General features: G+C 38.1%; 1 long non-coding RNA gene across 1 annotated transcript in view; it reads right to left on the bottom strand.

Annotated features, from left to right (window-relative positions):
• LOC139130401 (uncharacterized) overlaps positions 1–17,345 on the bottom strand; it is a 97,290-nt gene extending 79,945 nt beyond the window's left edge. The window contains exon 1 of the long non-coding RNA XR_011551842.1: positions 17,207–17,345. This is a non-coding gene — a long non-coding RNA (uncharacterized lncRNA). The remainder of the gene's footprint in view (positions 1–17,206) is intronic.
• Positions 17,346–20,377: the final 3,032 nt, after the last annotated feature.

Here is a 20,377-nt window from a genome sequence, read left to right as displayed (position 1 = left end):
CTCAGAGAGCACAACATTTCAACGCCCAATCCTGATCTCATTGCAGAAATGTTAGAATTTATTCTGACGAAAAATTTCTTCCAGTTCAACAATGAACATTTCCTTCAACTACAAGGTACAGCCATGGGAACAAAGTCGCACCAGCCTATGCAAATATCGTCATGGGCAAACTTGAGAAAGATATCCTCACGAGAACTAAGAAGAAACAACAAAATGGAAAAGATTCATAGATGATGTCCGTTTCCTCTGGCCACACACCACTGATGAACTCATACAATTTTACACCTTCTGCAATAACAGACATGAAACTCTAAAATTTACCATCGACCACAGCAACAGTGAATTGCCATTCCTTGACACCGTTATGATCATACGCAACAATCAGATAGAAACAAAAGTCTACAGCTAACCCACTGATAAACACACATATCTAATGCCATCATCATGTCACCCAAGACACATTTTCAAATCCATCCCATATAGTCAAGCTTTAAGGTACAGACAAATATGTTCCAATGATGATCTCTACAATGCAGATGCCATCAAACTTCAAGGCACTTTGCAGTACGAAACTACAGAACATCTACCATCAGAACAGCCATCGCCAAGGCCCAAAGTGTTGATCGAAGAGAACTCATCAATTACCATAACGAAAGAAGTGACAACACCAGACGTGTACCACCATTCATTATCACCTTCACCCATCACTTCCCAGTATCTCCGACATTGTCAAGAAATACTGGAGCATTCTACAAACCAACAGACTTGCCAAGGAAACATTCACGTCAACACCTGTAATTGCCTACCGACAACCACCGAAGTTGAAAAAGATGATAGTCAAATCCAAACTTCACCCCGACACCAAGGTAAACGAAGAAGGACACTGTACCCCCTGCAACCAATGCCAATTTTGCAAATACATGTTTACAACAAGACAAGAAATCACTAACCAAATCAAAATAAATCCCTTAAAATAACTGGGACCATGGACTGCAACACCCGAAACTTAATTTATCTCATTACCTGTTCCAAATGCAACAAAATATACGTCGGGGAGACCAAGAGACAACTACGAACACGTATTTACGAACAGATGTACAATTATAAAAACCACAAATGCACAGTAGTCGCCCAACATTTTAATCAAAATAATCACTGCATTGAGAATTTTCAATTTTCCGGTATTTGTAAAGTTTTTTCAGGGAAAACCACAGTCAGAAAGCAATTAGAACTCAAAATTATTAATGAGCTTGACACCCTTACCCCGAATGGACTCAACAAAAGGACTGGTAACTTTCCTTTATAAGCTAGGCAGTCCCTCTCATATTTGCATCTTATTTAGCACTCAGCTAGCGACTCTCTTCCATAATTCCATTAGTTTTTGATCAAAAATAGGACTTCAAGTGTTCCGAGCACTTTACCTGTAAGAAATTTTATTCTCTTCAAAAAGTTTTATTTTGGCTAAGGAAGCAATTTTATTTTTTCATGTACTCTTTTTAACCCATTTCCATCGTCCTTTTATTCCAATGTTCTGTATTTTTTATCGTGCCGACTGTGTTTTTATTCATTTTAGATTCCTGAAGAAGGTCCCTTTGAAGGACCGAAACGTTGAATAAATGGTTTTATCTGCCACTTGAAACCAGAGTCTTGCCTTCCTATCAAACCCATTGACGTTTACTTCAAGCTCTGGCTTCTGATATAACATCGTAGAGTGCCTATTGCTGTAGTTGGACTGACCTAGTTTATTTACCAAACCAAGTTCAATTTGTCTCTGGCGAAGTCCCATGCATCAATCATACTGATCCTACAGTGATGGCCTCCTGTCTAAATTTGAATAAAGCACAGTGGAATTTGTTCAACCAATTGAAGAGACTTGAACAAAAGAAAACTCATTTGCAGTGTCACATCAAGAATCTCAATCAACACCTACGACGGAATGTTACACCCAAAGGTCTCCAGATCAAAATCCGACCACAGGCCAGTACACTTGATCGGGAATTTAACAACAGATGGACCAATGTCATTTGCCGAACCCAACGCATTTGTATGACCATGCTCGTTGAAGAAAACAGAAAAACGATAAGAAAGCTACAACGCAATATTGCTGAAGTTCACTCAGAAATGATGAACACAATCAACCCAACCACTCTTGATGAGATAGACAATAAAATTCATACATGGTCCAGGAACAGACGCCAAATTCAAAAAAACATTCAGAAAGTGAAATTAGAGAGACTCATTCAGAACAATTGTAATATTAGTAACACAAGGGAACAGAACTTTAAAAGAAAATCACGAAGACGATTCATCAGCCAAAAGCACAACAACCGTCACTCAACACTTACACCATTGATCAAGACAACGATTGCGAATGACACTGTCACCAATCTGTCTTCAAGCCAACTAACACCAGCGCAAACAAGCATCATATCCAAGGGACTGACTTTTTGCCCAAAGCCCAAGCATGTCAACATAAAAGAACTTCAAATCGACCTTAATGAATTCAAAGGTAAATTCAGACTACACTACCTTTTCAGAGAATGGGAAGACAACACCAACGATCACCCTGTCACCAGTAACTCCCCCTTTGAACGAGAAAAATCGGGATATAACCAGCACTAGAGGCCTTTCTCACTGCAGTAGAGGATGATATCCTTAACAAACATAACTGGCGGAAAACATATGACAATATCACTGATGAGGAAAGGTCAGCCCTCCACGGGCTACTTGATAGAAAAGACCTGGTAATTAAACCAGCAGACAAAGGAGGTGGGGTAGTTGTGATGGACAAAACATTGTATACACAGAAATGTGAAGAACAATTAGCAGATTCCACATACTACAGAAAACTTGACTACGATCCAACAGAGAACTACCTGAAAGAACTGGAACGAAAAGTGAAACAATGGACAAAGAAAGGTTGGATAACGCGTGAAATTGCCACCAAACTTGTACCCAAACAACCAAAACCTGGTCACTTCTACGGATTACCAAAGATTCACAAAAGTGGAATACCGCTGCGACCAATTGTCCCCCAGTGTGAGGCTTTGACAACACCTCTTGCCAAGTATGTAGATTTTATCCTCCAACCAATCGTTCAATCACTGCCATCTTTCCTGAAAGACACAACTCATCATCTCCAAGACATCCAAAATACATTCGTTCCAGACAATTACAGACTGGTTACCATGGATGTTGTCTCCCTTTACACAAACATACCCCACCAATACGGAATTACAGCTGTGAAGGAGGCACTCAGAGAGCACAACATTTCAACGCCCAATCCTGATCTCATTGCAGAAATGTTAGAATTTATTCTGACGAAAAATTTCTTCCAGTTCAACAATGAATATTTCCTTCAACTACAAGGTACAGCCATGGGAACAAAAGTCGCACCAGCCTATGCAAATATCGTCATGGGCAAACTTGAGAAAGATATCCTCACGAGCACTCCGAAGAAACCACAAAAATGGAAAAGATTCATAGATGATGTCCGTTTCCTCTGGCCACACACCACTGATGAACTCATACAATTTTACACCTTCTGCAATAACAGACATGAAACTCTAAAATTTACCATCGACCACAGCAACAGTGAATTGCCATTCCTTGACACCGTTATGATCATACGCAACAATCAGATAGAAACAAAAGTCTACAGCAAACCCACTGATAAACACACATATCTGATGCCATCATCATGTCACCCAAGACACATTTTCAAATCCATCCCATACAGTCAAGCTTTAAGGTACAGACGAATATGTTCCAATGATGATCTCTACAATGCAGATGCCATCAAACTTCAAGGGCACTTTGCAGTACAAACTACAAAACATCTACCATCAGAACAGCCATCGCCAAGGCCCAAAGTGTTGATCGAAGAGAACTCATCAATTACCATAACAAAAGAAGTGACAACACCAGACGTGTACCACCATTCATTATCACCTTTCACCATCACTTCCCAGTTTCTCCGACATTGTCAAGAAATACTGGAGCATTCTACAAACCAACAGACTTGCCAAGGAAACATTCACGTCAACACCTGTAATTGCCTACCGACAACCACCGAAGTTGAAAAAGATGATAGTCAAATCCAAACTTCACCCCGACACCAAGGTAAACGAAGAAGGACACTGTACCCCCTGCAACCAATGCCAATTTTGCAAATACATGTTTACAACAAGACAAGAAATCACTAACCAAATCACAAATAAATCCCTTAAAATAACTGGGACAATGGACTGCAACACCCGAAACTTAATTTATCTCATTACCTGTTCCAAATGCAACAAACTATACGTCGGGGAGACCAAGAGACAACTACGAACACGTATTTACGAACACATGTACAATATAAAAAACCACAAATGCACAGTAGTCGCCCAACATTTTAATCAAAATAATCACTGCATTGAGAATTTTCAATTTTCCGGTATTTGTAAAGTTTTTTCAGGGAAAACCACAGTCAGAAAGCAATTAGAACTCAAAATTATTAATGAGCTTGACACCCTTGCCCCGAATGGACGCAACAAAAAGGACTGGTAACTTCCTTTATAAGCTAGGCTGTCCCTCTCATATTTGCATCTTCTCGAGTACGTTAAGGCGAGGCTCGAGAAATTTCTTATGAATATGCAAATTAGCACTAATAAATATTCATGTTTCCCCGAGCGCGCGCGCTCAGCATGATTCAACTGGATCGCGGACGTGTATGTGGTGTACGAGTGTAGCCTTCGAGGCCGGGCTTCGAGGCTTCAGCTCACGTGGGCAAAAGACCCAACCGGAGTTTTGGAACAGCTATTTATGCCAACCAACTTCACCGTTTCGGTCTTTAGCATATCCAGAGCCAACGAAGACTTATACATATCGAAATGAACGCAGTTAGAAGAAGGATATTGTGGCTACGTTATCGGCACACAGTGCATGTAGCCGACAATGAGATGCTAATGTAGTGTAACTCCTCGACTAACTTTCAGCTGGTTGCTCACTTTCAACTATTTTTATAGTATTTTATACAAAGGCACAGACTTATACTACCTGCAACTTAAAACTGATAGTGATTTTGTAGCTCATTCTTTACTATTTTGCGTAGTATTTGATAGCCGGTATCAGACAGTTCGTGTTCGTGTCGGCTACATAGACGATCTGCCACGCCATCATGGTTGCCGCCATCAGCACATGTTGATCCCTAAAATGGCCCGCCACTTCTTTACGCCATCATTCATCATGGACAAACTGAGGTGTTTTTGCAAAATCTGCTCGTCACCACTCACGACACGTACAAAAAACCGACAGAGACAAAAGCAAGGTTAAGTATCTTCTCGATCTCCAGAACTGCTCTCGCACCGACGCGATTGCTGAATGCGTGCTGAAATGGACGCGGCCGCCTCGTTACTAGGATACAGTCAGCTGTCTCTACCCATAAAGCATTGTATGTGGTCCCTGGATGGGCTTCCCCAGGGGCCTGCATAGGGATTCCCCGCGGGCCGGATAGACTCCCAAATTACGAAAAGAAAATGCCAAAATCCAGCCGCTAAACATGTTACTTTTTTAAAATCGCTGATTTAAATATTATATTGACATGTTTGTCATTATCATGCTGACAATTCTTTTTCACAGAAAGCAAGTGCAGACACAGTTTGACCCCAATTACGCTCGTTTTGGAGGTCGTCCGGCAAGGGTCAGCTGATATTTTGTGGAGAGTTATTAATTGGGGTGCGAAATTTCTTACAGTATAGGTGGTACTAGTGATGGAAAGTGGGGTCAACGCGGACAATGTGGTTGTTTACAGGATCTGGGGGAGTCTAGCGGCTGGATTCTATGCTCGAACTGACAATACCATTTTCGAACCAAAAATACCGTTATTTAGTCAAATTAATAACTATTTCGTGGATTTCATCAACATAATACTATTTTGCGGAGTCGTTTTTTATAAAATGCATATACAAAGTTTGACTTATACTGAAGGATGTGTCGATTTAGCCTGTAAAACCGAAACGCACTCGTCGATAGAGGGCGCCCTTGCGGGAGCCGTGCCTTAACATGCTCGAGTTATTTAGCACTGATCAGCTAGCGACTCTCTTCTCATAATTCCATTAGTTTTTGATCAAAAACTAGGACTTCAAGTGTTCCGAGCACTTTACCTGTAAGAAATTTTTATTCTCTTCAAAAAGTTTTACTTTGGCTAAGGAAGCAATTTTATTTTTTCATGTACTCTTTTCAACCATTTCCATCGTCCTTTTATTCCAATGTTCCACTATGGGCAAAAAGGGCCCTAAATTGTTCAGTACAGCGCCCCCGCCGGACAACGCTTTGGCTGGTTGCTAGTGACGACAGCGAACATTGTATCAATTTCATTACAATAAAATATCGATCGAAATCTGCTCGCCTGTCGCTCGTATTTTCAGGGTTACGTCATGAATTTTTCCATGGCAGCCCGTATATATTGACTTATGTACACAAAATCAACGTATCTGTTGTTTTCTTCAACTCAAATTGAATCGAAGACAATTTGTGTAGTTTTGGTGATACTTTTATGTCTCAGCATATTTTGGCGCTCTTTGGACAAGTTTGGCGCCATGCGATCCGCGGGTATGCAACACAACATTGTATCAATTCGCAACAAAAGAATATCGATCGATAACGTTCACTACACGTTCACAGTGGAGACTCTACACCAGCTCGCTTCCGTTTCGCGTTATTTTACCAATTTAATGTGATGTTCATGGTTCATATTCACCCAAATTTTGTATAAAAGGACAACAACATTTGATCTGTACAATTTAGGAGACACTTGCTGATGATTTGCGTCAATTTCAGACCCTTGTTCTGCACATGTAAACGCCGTCAGATCGCCATATTGTTGACGGCAACAGTATATTTTAGTGATCAGAATGAATAGAATGGCAATAAAACAAATTTTACGAAGAAATTCAAAAATCTAAAACGATACGATTTTTGCTTATAAGTCAAAGGATCACCGTGCCAATTTTCATTATCATTGGTTCAGAATTGAAAAATTTGAACCGGCGAGAAGTTTGCAATGTGTTCGGTCGATCGGACGCGCATAAACGCCATTGTTTTCTATGGGAATCGAAATTATTCGGCACATCGTAAAATGAAAAAGACATCTGAAAAAACCCGCCGGACCAAATTTTTCATTTCGCTGTTATTTCTCACAATATTTGAGATTAAGCATCTCATGAAGGTTAACTAAAACTCTATGGTTTTAGTTTTTTAAATTTCCCTCTTGTTTTTATGAAATGACGAGTTTACGATCGTTTGTGCTGTTGGCCGTGTTTTCGCCTATTTTTGCATAGAGTATTTTCGCTTCGGTATTTTAAGAATTCCTTCATGAAATTACTGCCGAAATATCATAATGGACAGAGGAACATATGAGGAAATGGAATCTGCATCTCTTTCCTGAATATTTAGCTGTGCGGCTAGGAAATTCGGCGAAGTTTTCAAGATTACGCGGAAGCTTGATTTGGCTCTCTTTACGCTCATTCAGCGTATGTGCGGCAAAAAATTGTCACACTTTGAGTGAACAATATAGAGGCCATTTTGCCCACAGTGTTCTGTATTTTTTATCGTTGCCGACTGTGTTTTTATGTCATTTTAGATTCCTGAAGAAGGTCCCTTTGAAGGACCGAAACGTTGAATAAATGGTTTTATCTGCCACTTGAAACCAGAGTTTTGCCTTTCTATCAAACCCATTGACGTTTACTTCAAGCTCTGGCTTCTGATATAACATCGTAGAGTGCCTATTGCTGTAGTTGGACTGACCTAGTTTATTTACCAAACCAAGTTCAATTTGTCTCTGGCGAAGTCCCGTGCATCAATCATACTGATCCTACAGTGATGGCCTCCTGTCTAAATTTGAATAAAGCACAGTGGAATTTGTTAAACCTATTGAGAGAACAAAAGAAAACTCATTTGCAGTGATTGCACTATTTTAGTGAGTTCAATAAAGTCATTGTTCGGCAAATATTGGAGTTCTGCCTTGAGATATTTCGCTTTCGTTTGATTCAATCTGTATAGATGTTGTTCCACAGGATTACTGTTGGCGACATCAACATTGTGATAGATGACGTTTGCTTTCGTTGGGAATCTTGAAACCAATTGTTCATGGATCGGTTCTTTCACCTGTTGCTGTTGTGACGGCTGGAGGTGTGCCAACTTTGTAGACTCAAGATTCTCCAGGATTTCTGAATTCTGGAGTTTGACCGAGCCCAGCTTTGAATTTAGAGTATTTTCACTCAAGTCAGTTTCACTATCGCTACTTTGATAATGGTTTGAACTGACTGCACTGACAGGTTGTGTTACAGTAGGATTATTCCTATCCAAATATGGCTTAAGCATATTTATGTGGCATAACTGTTTTTGTTTTCGCCTGTCAGGTGTTATTATGATGTAATTTAAATCGCTTAATTTCTTATCAATTAGATATGGCCCAAAGTAACGAGCATGGAGTGGTTTGCAGGAACCGGAAGCTGAACAATAATTTTTGACTAGTTCAAACTTCCGTTTTGAGGTGTTTTTATCATGTTTGGTTTTCATAGACTGCTGAGATGACTCAAGGTTTTCTCTGGCTTATTCACATTCCATAGAGAATTTTATACGAAAATCTGAACATATTGTAAAATATTAAGACAATCATTATCGTCTATAGGAATTTCTCTTTAGAGAGCTTAAGTGGACCACGGACTGTATGTCCAAATACAAGCTGAACTGGGCTGAAACCAAGAGACTCAACCAAGAGAGCAGGAAATGAATTCCTTCATCCCACTGCTTCTATCTGTGTCAAAACAGTAGGTCCTAATCATATTTTCAAAGTTTGATGAAATCGCTCAAGAACATCCTGACTTTCTGGGTGATAGGCGGATGAGCTATACTGTTTAATGCCTAGCTGATCCATTACTTGTTGAAAAATTTCCAGACATAAAGTTGGAGCCTTGATCAGACTCGACACATTTAGGAAGGCCAAATAAAGCAAAGAATTGACTAAAGCTTTCACTATAGTCTTTGTCTTTATATTTTCAGTGGTATGGCTTCTGGGAACCGAGTAGATGAAATGTACACATAATTGTCAACATGTACTCATTTCCTGATCTTGTTTTTGGTAGGGGCCCAACACTAGTCTATTAGTATCCTACCAAATGGTTCTTGAAATGCAGGAATTGGCTGTAAAAGGGGCCTTTGGAATGGTCTGGTTTGTTTTCCTTCCATTTGACATGTGTGACAAGTTTTACAGAAATGTGCTACACGCTGCCTGAGATCGGGCCAATAAAAGTGGCAGAGAATTTTATGATCTAAATAATCATCCAAGGGGGTGTCATGGACCAGGCTCAATATTTCAGCACGGTAGGACTTTGGAACCACAATTTGATGTTTTATAGCCCAATCGTCATCAACCAAGACATATGAAGGTCTAAATTTACGCATGAGAATACCAGACTTTGTATAATAACAAACAGGACTATTCAAAGTTTCAGCTTCGTCGTCAATGAGATATATTGGTCCTTGTTTTGTACTTCAATAAGATATGGTCTAGAAAATGTCTGGCCTTGGTCAGCCCGAATTTTACTGGAGGTTTCAAATCCACTAGGGATTCCGGAATGATCCACATCACACACCTGAGTGAGAAATGTGTCATTGAAGTCAACATCTGTGACATTATTTTTGAGAATATTTTGATTCTCAGAAGTTTCTTTGCCATTGCTCGAATAACAACACATGAAAAGTATAACCAGGAATTTCCTCCTCAATTGGCTTTTCATCCTGATCTTAACTAGGCTTACATAACAGTGACCTACATAACAGTGTGCCAAAAAAGCCAGAACTATTGTTCTTATGTAAATTTACAAAAAAATGTTACTTTTTTCGTATGATTTGAACTCTTGACCCGTTTTATATGTGATTGCAGCAGGCATTTTATGACATGTTTAGTGTCCGTGTTGCATGCGAATAAAAATGCAATGCTGATGAATGTAATGCATAGTTATCGTAGGACACTGTTGCCTGTACGTAATCCCAACTTATAAAAATGCTCGGTCTCGGGCACAGAATTTCAGACGTTCAATCTCTCAGAGGTCCGTGTTCTGCATTATGGGCTTAAAGTGTTGAAAATACCCAAGTAAGACAACAAAGACACAAGTTGAAGTAATATAATAGCAATAATCCCCACCGCAGGAGGGTATTCACGAGTTTTTGGAGCACTCACCTATCAGCTCGTGCTATATGTCATGCATTTTACATACCCTCCTGCAGCTGGGGGTTATTTCGTAATTAAACTATGAAACTTTCATTTTGAATGTATGATTGATTTTACAGTAAACATAATTTTTGACTTCCCCCACCTAAACCCGTCATGAAACATCTAAATCATTAGGCCAATGGCATCACTGTTCAGTTGGTGAGATATTTGATACACCATGAAACAGCAACTTTGGTGGTCATCGTTGATTTTCACGCAAATTAAGGATTGTAAATGTCGACCTTTGAAACAAATGAATTCCTTGACACCATTGGCAATGGACAACATGATCAGTCTCACGGCATCTCATGGGCTGTAATTTGGCCGTTTATCCATATCATCAGCAATCTTGGATATTTGAACATGCCCGGAGGTGCCAGGGTGGCATCATGCAGATTCTGAGTCAGTAAGCTGATTCAGAAGAAGCTGCGTACACAGTGCTTTCGACCACGATATTTTTGATCGTAAAACATCAGAAAAATCAAATAAAAGGTTTAAACAGCCAAATATTGGTGATTTGCCATGAGAGCTTTATTTTCCATGTTGTGTGTTACAACTGTTTTTTGAATTACACGCATTGATCCCCTTTGTCCTAAGTTTTCTCGCAAATTCATTCATTCTGCTTCTCTCATGTCTACTTTATAGTCAGACATGCTACAACAGACAGCTATACCGATAAGTGTTTCATGCTTTTCGAAGGAAGTGGACAAATTGCCCAAAAACAGACCAAGTAAGAGAGCTAATATTCACTATTTATAAACAATACATAGAGTCACAAAGAGACTAGTTTAATTACTGTATCGTTGGCGCACAAGCAAGAGAAAGACGTTATATAGCAAGTGTCAGTGGAATATATCAACGACCTTTAAAAAAACTCAACATGACAGCCCTGCGCCTATACAGATCTTGACATTGGTGCAACTCGTCGACAACTGTACGATAATAAGGTGTATTTCAATATATTTTCGCATTTGGGAATGCAAGAATCGCTATGGTTTCCCCGATTGCTGGATATCGGATGTTTTTATGAAGCAGAAGATAATGAATAGCTTTGTCCCCTGTGAGAGTATTCGGTGCTTAACTTGCTCCATAATATGAGAATAACAATATGTTCCAGGCAACTACGAAATATCTATTTAAAATGTAGCGCCAATCAGGTTGACTGAGGCTGTATGTCAAGTGACGAGGAAATTTGAGAAACAACTGCAAAAAGTATCAATATTGAATGGTCACAATGCCATGATCATGAGAGCCAGTTTACCGGTATTTCAACTTGATTTTGGATAGAATCTTAAAAAAATACTGGTTGAATACCGTACGAAAGATCAAAACTTGCTACATATTAGTACATATATGTTACAAATTTGATACACAATTTAATTGAACATGTGAAATGTGCACCAAGTTTGTACTAGTTTTGTACATACTATGGGATTTTCACCATGGTTGTTGTGAAATTTGTACCAAGTTTGTAGATATATGTAAAATACATATCAAGTTTGGTACGAACTTCAGATTTTTTTGATCGAACTAAGTACCCTCTGTTCATTAATTAATTAATTAATTCTTCATTAATTCTTTTTTATAAAAAAAAATTAAATACTGTCGGTTTTTAAACACATATGAATTAAGTTACGCGTGGAATGCACAATTTTTTTCAAACCAATGCAACATTTCCTGGGATCATGAATGAAAAACGTCAAAAGTCGACTGAAACTTAGTTCAGCTGCCATTTTTTCGAACAATTTCCTGGGACGTATTTTAAATGGTTAGGATCCACAAATGGTACTCGAATTCCAGTTGAAGTAATATGCACCTCAAAAGTGAAAGACTTAAACTTTTGCTCAAACTTTCCTCAGTGAAACTTTCAACCATTCTCATACCAATTCAAGAATAAAATCAGGGGTCACCGTGCAAACTTTGTAGTAGTGTGACAAATAACTTGCGATTTCTCGAGATTGAAATTCAAAATGGCCGCCATCACTGTGTTAATTCTATGAGAAAAATAAAATTTTCCGATCTCAAAAAACTAAGACGGTGAAAACTTTTCTTTCGCCAAGAGCGTCAAAATGAGCCCCCCCCCCCCCAAGTGGTAGGTCAGAAGAAAATTGATAAAATTTGAAGGCCTGAATTTCTGTCCCTGAGGTGCGTTCTACCTTAAAGACTTTTTTGTTCCGCTTACTAGTCGTAACCACTGAAGAGTACCTGTCATGTGTCCGCCAAAAACCATTCTCACTGTCATACCTGGACCACGTTGCCACGGCTATAAATCATGATTGTTACTTGCATTATTACACATGTTCGAAGACCATGGATCCCAGCTGACACCAAATGTCTTCAAATGATTGATTTTAAGTGCATAAAAGTTGGTCAAAAAGTAATATACTCTCCCTTTCTCGAGAAACTGACGTTTCAGATCCATGACAGCATCCAGGTCACAGGTCACACAGATTATTATGTATTCGAACTCGACTCTTACAAGATCACATGTGATGAAGAGAGACACTTGATTGGCTAATTTTGCCAACACCAGCATTTGAACTCCAGTACATACCAAGTCATGACTTTGCTTCAGCAGTCAAATTTACAACGTTTTTACTCGCCGTTTTGGGGAGAAATTGTAGATTATTTCTGTCATCAGACGATTAAGGGAACAAAGAAGAGATTTGGGAGTACAATTGTTGTTTGAAGGACATTGCCTGCGTTCGACACTGAGAGTTCATGTAAGTTAAACACATTCAGTGGATCATGGATGTCCGTTATGGGTACACTCAAATGGCCTTTGACACTTCCGCAGGTTTTCAGTGAGGTTTCAAGCTAGAGTTTGCTGCTTTGACACTTTCCATGCCACAGAGGACTATTTCAAACCAACCACTGTTCTTTGAGAACATCATATGACGACAAGAAGTGACCTCTGTCCCTATCGATCATTGCATTGGTACTTATGATAGAAACTCCACTGCATGCTGTGCATTGAGGAATAACACAGTACAAATCGGACATGACAGAGTTTTATCAGTTTTATTTTCGTCAGAGTTGTCGGTATCTTACGGTGGAAGAAATGTTTTTGGACTCGGCGGAACTACTCTATCATCCAAGTAGTGTGGGATTTGGTGGTGTTTAGTTGTTTGCTTTTGGAAGTTGGACTGAGCACTAAGTGTCTGTTCAAATATCGCTGTTAAGTCAAGGTCATCACATACTCCATGGAAGTTAACATTTTATTTTTTGTAGCTATGGAAATTGTTTTACCATGATTTTGCTGTTATTGCTTTTTGATTGGAACATGTAATAATACAACATTAAGTTAAAACTCTCATGTTTTCCATGTGCATTCCATTGGAAATGTATTTTGAAATGTTTAAAGTGAATTTTATTATATAGTATATATAAAGTATATATAACAAAAATTACAAAATTTTACAAATAGATTTTCAAAGTAAAGTATCTATGAGAATTTAACATAATTTTTTCACCATTCAGTTTCTATTTGGTACACATTAAAAAAAATGTGATCTGTATGATCTTCTTTAAAGAGACTGAATTTACCATTTTTTAATGGAAATTCCATTGTCAGGGAATGTTTTGAATTATAGTGTACTATACATATATGCCAAAATGAATATATTTTACAGCTCATTTTATGTAGAAAGTACAAATAACAGCACGAAAACAATTTCCCAATTAACGAAAACCACACTTTTTTCCAATATTTTCTCTTAAATAACTGGTTATAAAATTCAGTTCTGCTGTACTTAATAATTTCACCATGAATTTCTGATTTGATCAAAAGTGGTTGAACTTTCTTGATAGTTTAAGATATTTTTTGGAAATAACTAAATTTAATATATAATATATCCTTTAATATGATTTTCCATGGAAATATGTGCAAATATGCAAGCAAAAGCCATTTCGTTATTTTTCAAGTCAAATTACAGTCATTATTTCATTGCCACAAGTTCATTCTTTGTGAAATATCTGTTGGGTTCTTACCCATGTCAACTTGTCAGTTGCAGGAAATTTCTTGCAAGGGTGGGTGGGTCCCTTGCAAGAAATTTCTTGCAAGGGACACACCCACCCTTGCAAGAAATTTCCTGCAACTGTGAGCCATGTCCCTTGCAAGAAATTTCTTGCATGGATGGGTGTATACCTTGTAAGAAATTTCTTGCATTGATAGGTGTGTCCCTTGCAAGAAATTTCTTGCATGGGTGGGTGTGTCCCTTGTAAGAAATTTCTTGCATTGGTGGGTGTGTTCCTTGCAAGAAATTTCTTGCATGGATGGGTGTGTCCCTTGCAAGAAATTTCTTGCATGGATGGGTGTGTCCCTTGCAAGAAATTTCTTGCATGGATGGGTGTGTCCCTTGTAAGAAATTTCTTGCATGGATGGGTGTGTCCCTTGCAAGAAATTTCTTGCATGGATGGGTGTGTCCCTTGCAAGAAATTTCTTGCATGGATGGGTGTGTCCCTTGCAAGAAATTTCTTGCATGGATGGGTGTGTCCCTTGCAAGAAATTTCTTGCATGGATGGGTGTGTCCCTTGCAAGAAATTTCTTGCATGGATGGGTGTGTCCCTTGTAAGAAATTTCTTGCATGGTTGGGTGTGTCCCTTGCAAGAAATTTCTTGCATGGATGGGTGTGTCCCTTGTAAGAAATTTCTTGCATGGTTGGTTGTGTCTGTTGCAAGAAATTTCTTGATTTGTATGAGAACTAACTTTGAATGACCACATAAAAGAAAGAAGTCCCATGTGTTTTAGTGGAAATTCCTGTAAATCTATTTCATAATTGCCATCGATGCTTTTTATGCAACAATTATAGGCTTTACAGTACAAAACCCATTAAGTGTAAGATAACACACAAAAATATTGGTTTAAAAACCATAAATGTCACATTGTGATTTTTTCGTTGTGAATTTTTCTGTGATTGAGTACAGATATCAACATTTCTTTGAAATTTTTGAATTTTAATTTTAAACAAATTAGTGATCAGTTTTACATTTGTAATTTGTAAAATGTTTACACCATTGATCTGTGTTGATTTTTTTCACCATACTTGAAAGTATGGGATTTCTTGCCAAATGCTTTAAAATTAATGTTTTCCTCATAAATATCAGCAATGGAATATGCAAAGGCAACTAAAGCAAAAATTACTTCTCCAAATCTGAACATCTTCATAATTTAACTGATATTTTTACTTTTTTAAATGAAAATTCATGAAATTTCAGGTTTTCGGCTAAAGGGAAATCGTTTTCGTGCTGTTAAATATTGTATGCGTATTGTAGTAGATACATTTTGTTTTATTCTACAGTAATATATTGTGTTTTTTAGTTACCAATTTATTGTCCGAGAAGTTTTTTTCTTTTTACAGTGGCGTATACAGTGTAATTGAATGTGTTGTAGGGTGAGTGCGTGTTGGATGTAGTAATATCCTCTCAACTTTTTCATAGATGTTCAAACCTAGCATCTGGATACATGACTTGATGGTGGATTTTTGAATCTGCTGCTGACAAGGTAAACGTATCTAAAGAGTACATTTATAAGCCAGTTTAGAAAGAATCATTTGTATACAATACAGTGGGGAGAAGCAGCACGATGATGTCATGTACCACATGTTGTGTGAGCATTGCTTTGAAAAAGACGCTGTCAGGAATTACAATCATCTAAATCCCCTGAAATGTTACCAGGGCAACAGTATGTCTGCTGTTGCTAAGGCAACAGATACCATGCCCCAGATATTGAATCTCTCTTCCCCCATCCCCAAGCTTGGTGCACACTCCATACAAACAAAAACAAAATGACCTCTACATTCTCTGTGCAAACTTGGTGCAATGTTCATCACACTCTCCACACATACTTGCTGCTAACTTGGCTAATATTTGAATCAAAGTGTATATAACTGACTAGCAAGTTTGGTGCTTGTTTGGATGTCAGAATTTGTATCAAGTTTGTAACAAATAAGGAATGCAAACTTGTGGCAAATTTTGATCTTTCGTAATGGTAACAACATAGAAACGGTTTACATAAAAAGTTTTATTTTATATACAATGTCTTGAAATCGTGGGGAAACCTTGGGCTCTATTTGTTTTCACAGAACGACTCGTCAATGGGAGCCTTGGAAATCAAACAAACGTTCCACAAAATATATTTGAAATGGGGAATCCTGAAATATATGCATTAAAGTTACACAAAATGTTTCGAAAAGGGACCGAGAACTAACACGGCATGCGGTTTCTATTGCTGGATCATGCAGATCGTTATTAAGTAGGTTTTGAGGGTCAAAATATCCATAAAGAATCACTGTGGGGCCAAACTTTAAACATTTGCCACCCTTGAAATTTGTTTCAACAGTTAATTACCTAATTCCCGCCAGTACGCTTTGCAATAACGACACAATGACATTGATAAATAACGACACTATCACAGCGACAATGATGGAGTGTACACTCTCAAATGCAGGAGATTACTCTGTTCGTAAATTGCACAGAACAAATTAAACCTAATTTTCGTTAAAGATGTAAAACACAGCAAATTCGAAGTTATCTACTCTTTGTTTAAAGTTGCACTGGTGACGATCCGGGTAACTTCATGTGATCATGCGATAAGGTATATTATAGAAATTGGTCTCTGAGGTAGGACTCACAGACCTGAATCGTTCGTCTTAAATAACTTCACCCAGAGATTTGCGCCCCTAGGCCTCGCATTTCGATTTACAAACAATTTGGCTATAACATAGTTTTTACTAATGATACATATTTTCGCTTTACTCACTCCTTCCTCCTCCTCAGTAAATGTTTTATGTTTTCTTTAGTTTAACTTATCAAGTTAAGAACTCAATTCTTTACACAAACTGATGAAGTAAATGTAACAATACAGTTTTAAGCGGTTTGATGAATTTTGTGAGAATCATGAAAGGAATATTTAATTAGTTTTTCTTAAAAATAAATGTTTCTACTCACATTTCAGGCACCTGCAGAAATCTCAGTTTTTTATTCTGTTCAAAGTTACGTTGCAGATACTGTAAGATCTGTCGCGAGTGGCATGGTTGTGGACTATCTTTCCAAGAGAATATGAAACCCTCGGGTCCATCTATGTGTTCTTGATTAAATTGTGATGCTATTTTAGCCCTCGACCATGGTGATAGTAGATGTTCCTTATCACAATAGTTATTGTCATGCGCTACAACTACGACGACCTTGTCACCTGTGATAGCAAAAATAAAAATAATTGAGTCTTTCGAGATATATTTTAAGATCACACAAATATATATTTCGCTGAAAGTAAACCATCAAAAGTAATTTATCGATGATAAATTAAAACACTGACTTTGAAACCCTCAAACGCAAAAAAAAACGAGATTTGTCACCATGCTGAGCATACGGTGGTATGTGAAAAATCTTTGAAAAGGGTTTAAAATACTGAATAAAATGAAAGAGCAGAATCTTTATGAAAAATAATTTGAACATAACAAATAAGTGACTAGAAATGTATGGTCTCTCAAAAGAATTTCTCTTCTACTTCTTACATTGTTTCGGGAATGTAGGACGGAATCGTTTATTTTGAGATTGTTCCGCTTAGCAAATGCCAATTGAAGAACTTCTTTACGTTCACATATCATCATTCTGCATCCGAACTGACACAAAATACATTTGATGCATATATGCCGAATAAGATAACGATACATTATGTAACAAATATTTACATTGAAAATGTGAAAGGTTGAAATTGCCTCCAATTTGGAACGTCCAATGACTTGCCTTCCTTCAGATACGTGTGTATTTTAATTGCTTTGGTTTTAGTTTTTCGCCATTCATTACATTAACAAACTTCCATGACTCCACACTGTCTAATGAAAGACTCAATATATTGCTCATTTACATTTCATTTTTGTATTTCGTCGAATTTCTGTTTTCTAAAATTTCTCACCTCTCACCAAATTACTTTCACTGGGCAAATTCTTGATATACAACAATATATACACATATACTGATTCTGCACATGTGTCAAATACGTTAAGTATACACGTACGTATACTAATGAAATGCAAAACTACAGTGCACACTTAGTGTGCAAAGATCTGCATTACATATACTCTTGATCTGCATAGATATACGCTATGCATATCAACTTATTGAAATGTTCTATATACAAAGATATACGCTACGTATGTCATTAATATTGTTTTTTCTACATGCATCAATATACGTAAATATACAAAATGTATATCAAGCATTTTGTCCGGTGTTTTTTACTTAAAGGGCAAAGTCCAGCGCCTTGGCAAACAGTGGGCGGGATGATTTAACACTTAGTCGTGGGTTTGTTGAGTGGCCGAGGGGATGTGGTCTGGTCGACAGACCTTCCTTGACTTTGATGTCTTCGCTAGGTGACTGGATGCGTAGCGTTGTGAGTTCGAATCCCATCGAAAATTTACTGAATTCAAATCACAGTCGTTTGTGGTTCGATATACAGCGATGGCCGCTGTGGTATGCAATGGAAATATAGGAAGTTATGAAACAGAATGACCGCGCACGTATCGCCGAGTTCGAAGACGATTTTCCCTCATGCAATTTACTCAAAAAAACAGCAACGATGCATGGCTTTCAATAAATCTCTGAATTTTTGCTCACTTTTTTGTGTCTGAGTAGATGTGTGTATATTCCGTTGCAATTTCAAACGGGACCGGTTTTCAACCCCTGGTTTCAACCCCGGCTTTCATCAACACGGAACGGATACTTTCTCACAACAGCAGCGGGTGATTTGAATATGAAGGCGCTGTGATGGAAGCCTGTTGTCGAAATGGACATATTACGAGCTTCGGAAGGAAGATACAAATCTAGCCCTGAACGTCTCATGCTCGGTACAAGCGCGCGCACTAGACAAAACAATAAGGGGGAAGTCTAGCAAATAAATTATAGTCTCTAAGGACGGCAGCAGAAGGTGATCGTAGCAATCGTAAGTAAAACCTTCTACTGTTTGTAGCTTTATGGCTTTTTTTTGGCAGTGATGTAGATAATAGCCGGTCACCGGTAAAAAAACGCGGCGTTACAGCCTGCAACCAGCTAAAAGAAGCATGGGAGAAAAGAACAAGAAAACATGCAAAAAAACCTTGTGAATTTGAAAAACAAATCTTCACCCATTCGTATTTTCAGTGTAAGTTTAGGTATTTCGAAACAAATCACAGAAAAGGGTGAAGAAATTTTGAGTAAACTGATCTAAAACGTTACGATCCCCAGTTAGAGCTTTGTATGCAACAGCACGACTAGAAGTAATTAGCACAGGCTGCATATCCTGTTACCTCGGATATATCTAACCTCGGTAAACATCGACAACCGTTCGTGATATGCAAATCACATGTGACTGAGACGCAGTGGAAAAGTTGTCCGTAGTTCCATAGCTGAGCATGCATATTTGAATGTACGCTGCTTTTCACGATATGTAAGCCAGAAAACTTCAACAAAAGGAAACTACTTAGCTAGTAATCTGTAGTAAATGGTCAAAATATTTTGAAATGCATTGGTAAAAAAGTTAATGAGACTGATGAGTCCCCCAGGACAGCTGTGCAGGCCGTGGTCGTCGTCGATGAGTGTGGATGATCTATCAAACAACGCAATGTTGATGTGATCAACGCTGAAATTTCAAGTCCACTCAGCAGCTCAACTGAATTGAATCAACTGATATAAACAATGACCAAACTTGTCACAATGCCAAAGGTAATTCCTCAAAATGTGAGAGAAAAGATTCAGTTTCGATGTCTGAAGGAAGGAAGGAATGACATTTTGATTGCCTTCCAAACGACGTGTCTCTCAATGTTCATAATTTTTACAGGATCACATACAAAACGGTTCTTTTCACTGTTTCAGGACCACCAAACATTCCAAAAAGAGAATGCTGTTTCTTGTGTGTTCATAATGTGTCTTATCGTGTACGTTGTATTTGGCTGTGTATGCGTATCTTTATTTACATAACGATGATTTTCGTGACAAGTCAGTACACTTTGTTAGTTGTGTTCCGCAGGGATCAGGATCGCCCATGCCGCGATTTGAATTTTAGTAATCATGATTGGCAGCATACATTAACATTTAGAGCAGAGGTCAAATGGACGTTCTAGAAACCACGCTTTGTGAAAATAT

This window comes from Ptychodera flava, chromosome 4 (genome assembly GCF_041260155.1).
Source record: "Ptychodera flava strain L36383 chromosome 4, AS_Pfla_20210202, whole genome shotgun sequence".
NCBI classification, from domain to species: Eukaryota; Metazoa; Hemichordata; class Enteropneusta; family Ptychoderidae; genus Ptychodera; species Ptychodera flava.
Note: the sequence above shows the minus strand (reverse complement) of the source record. Positions and strands in the feature narration are given on the sequence as shown.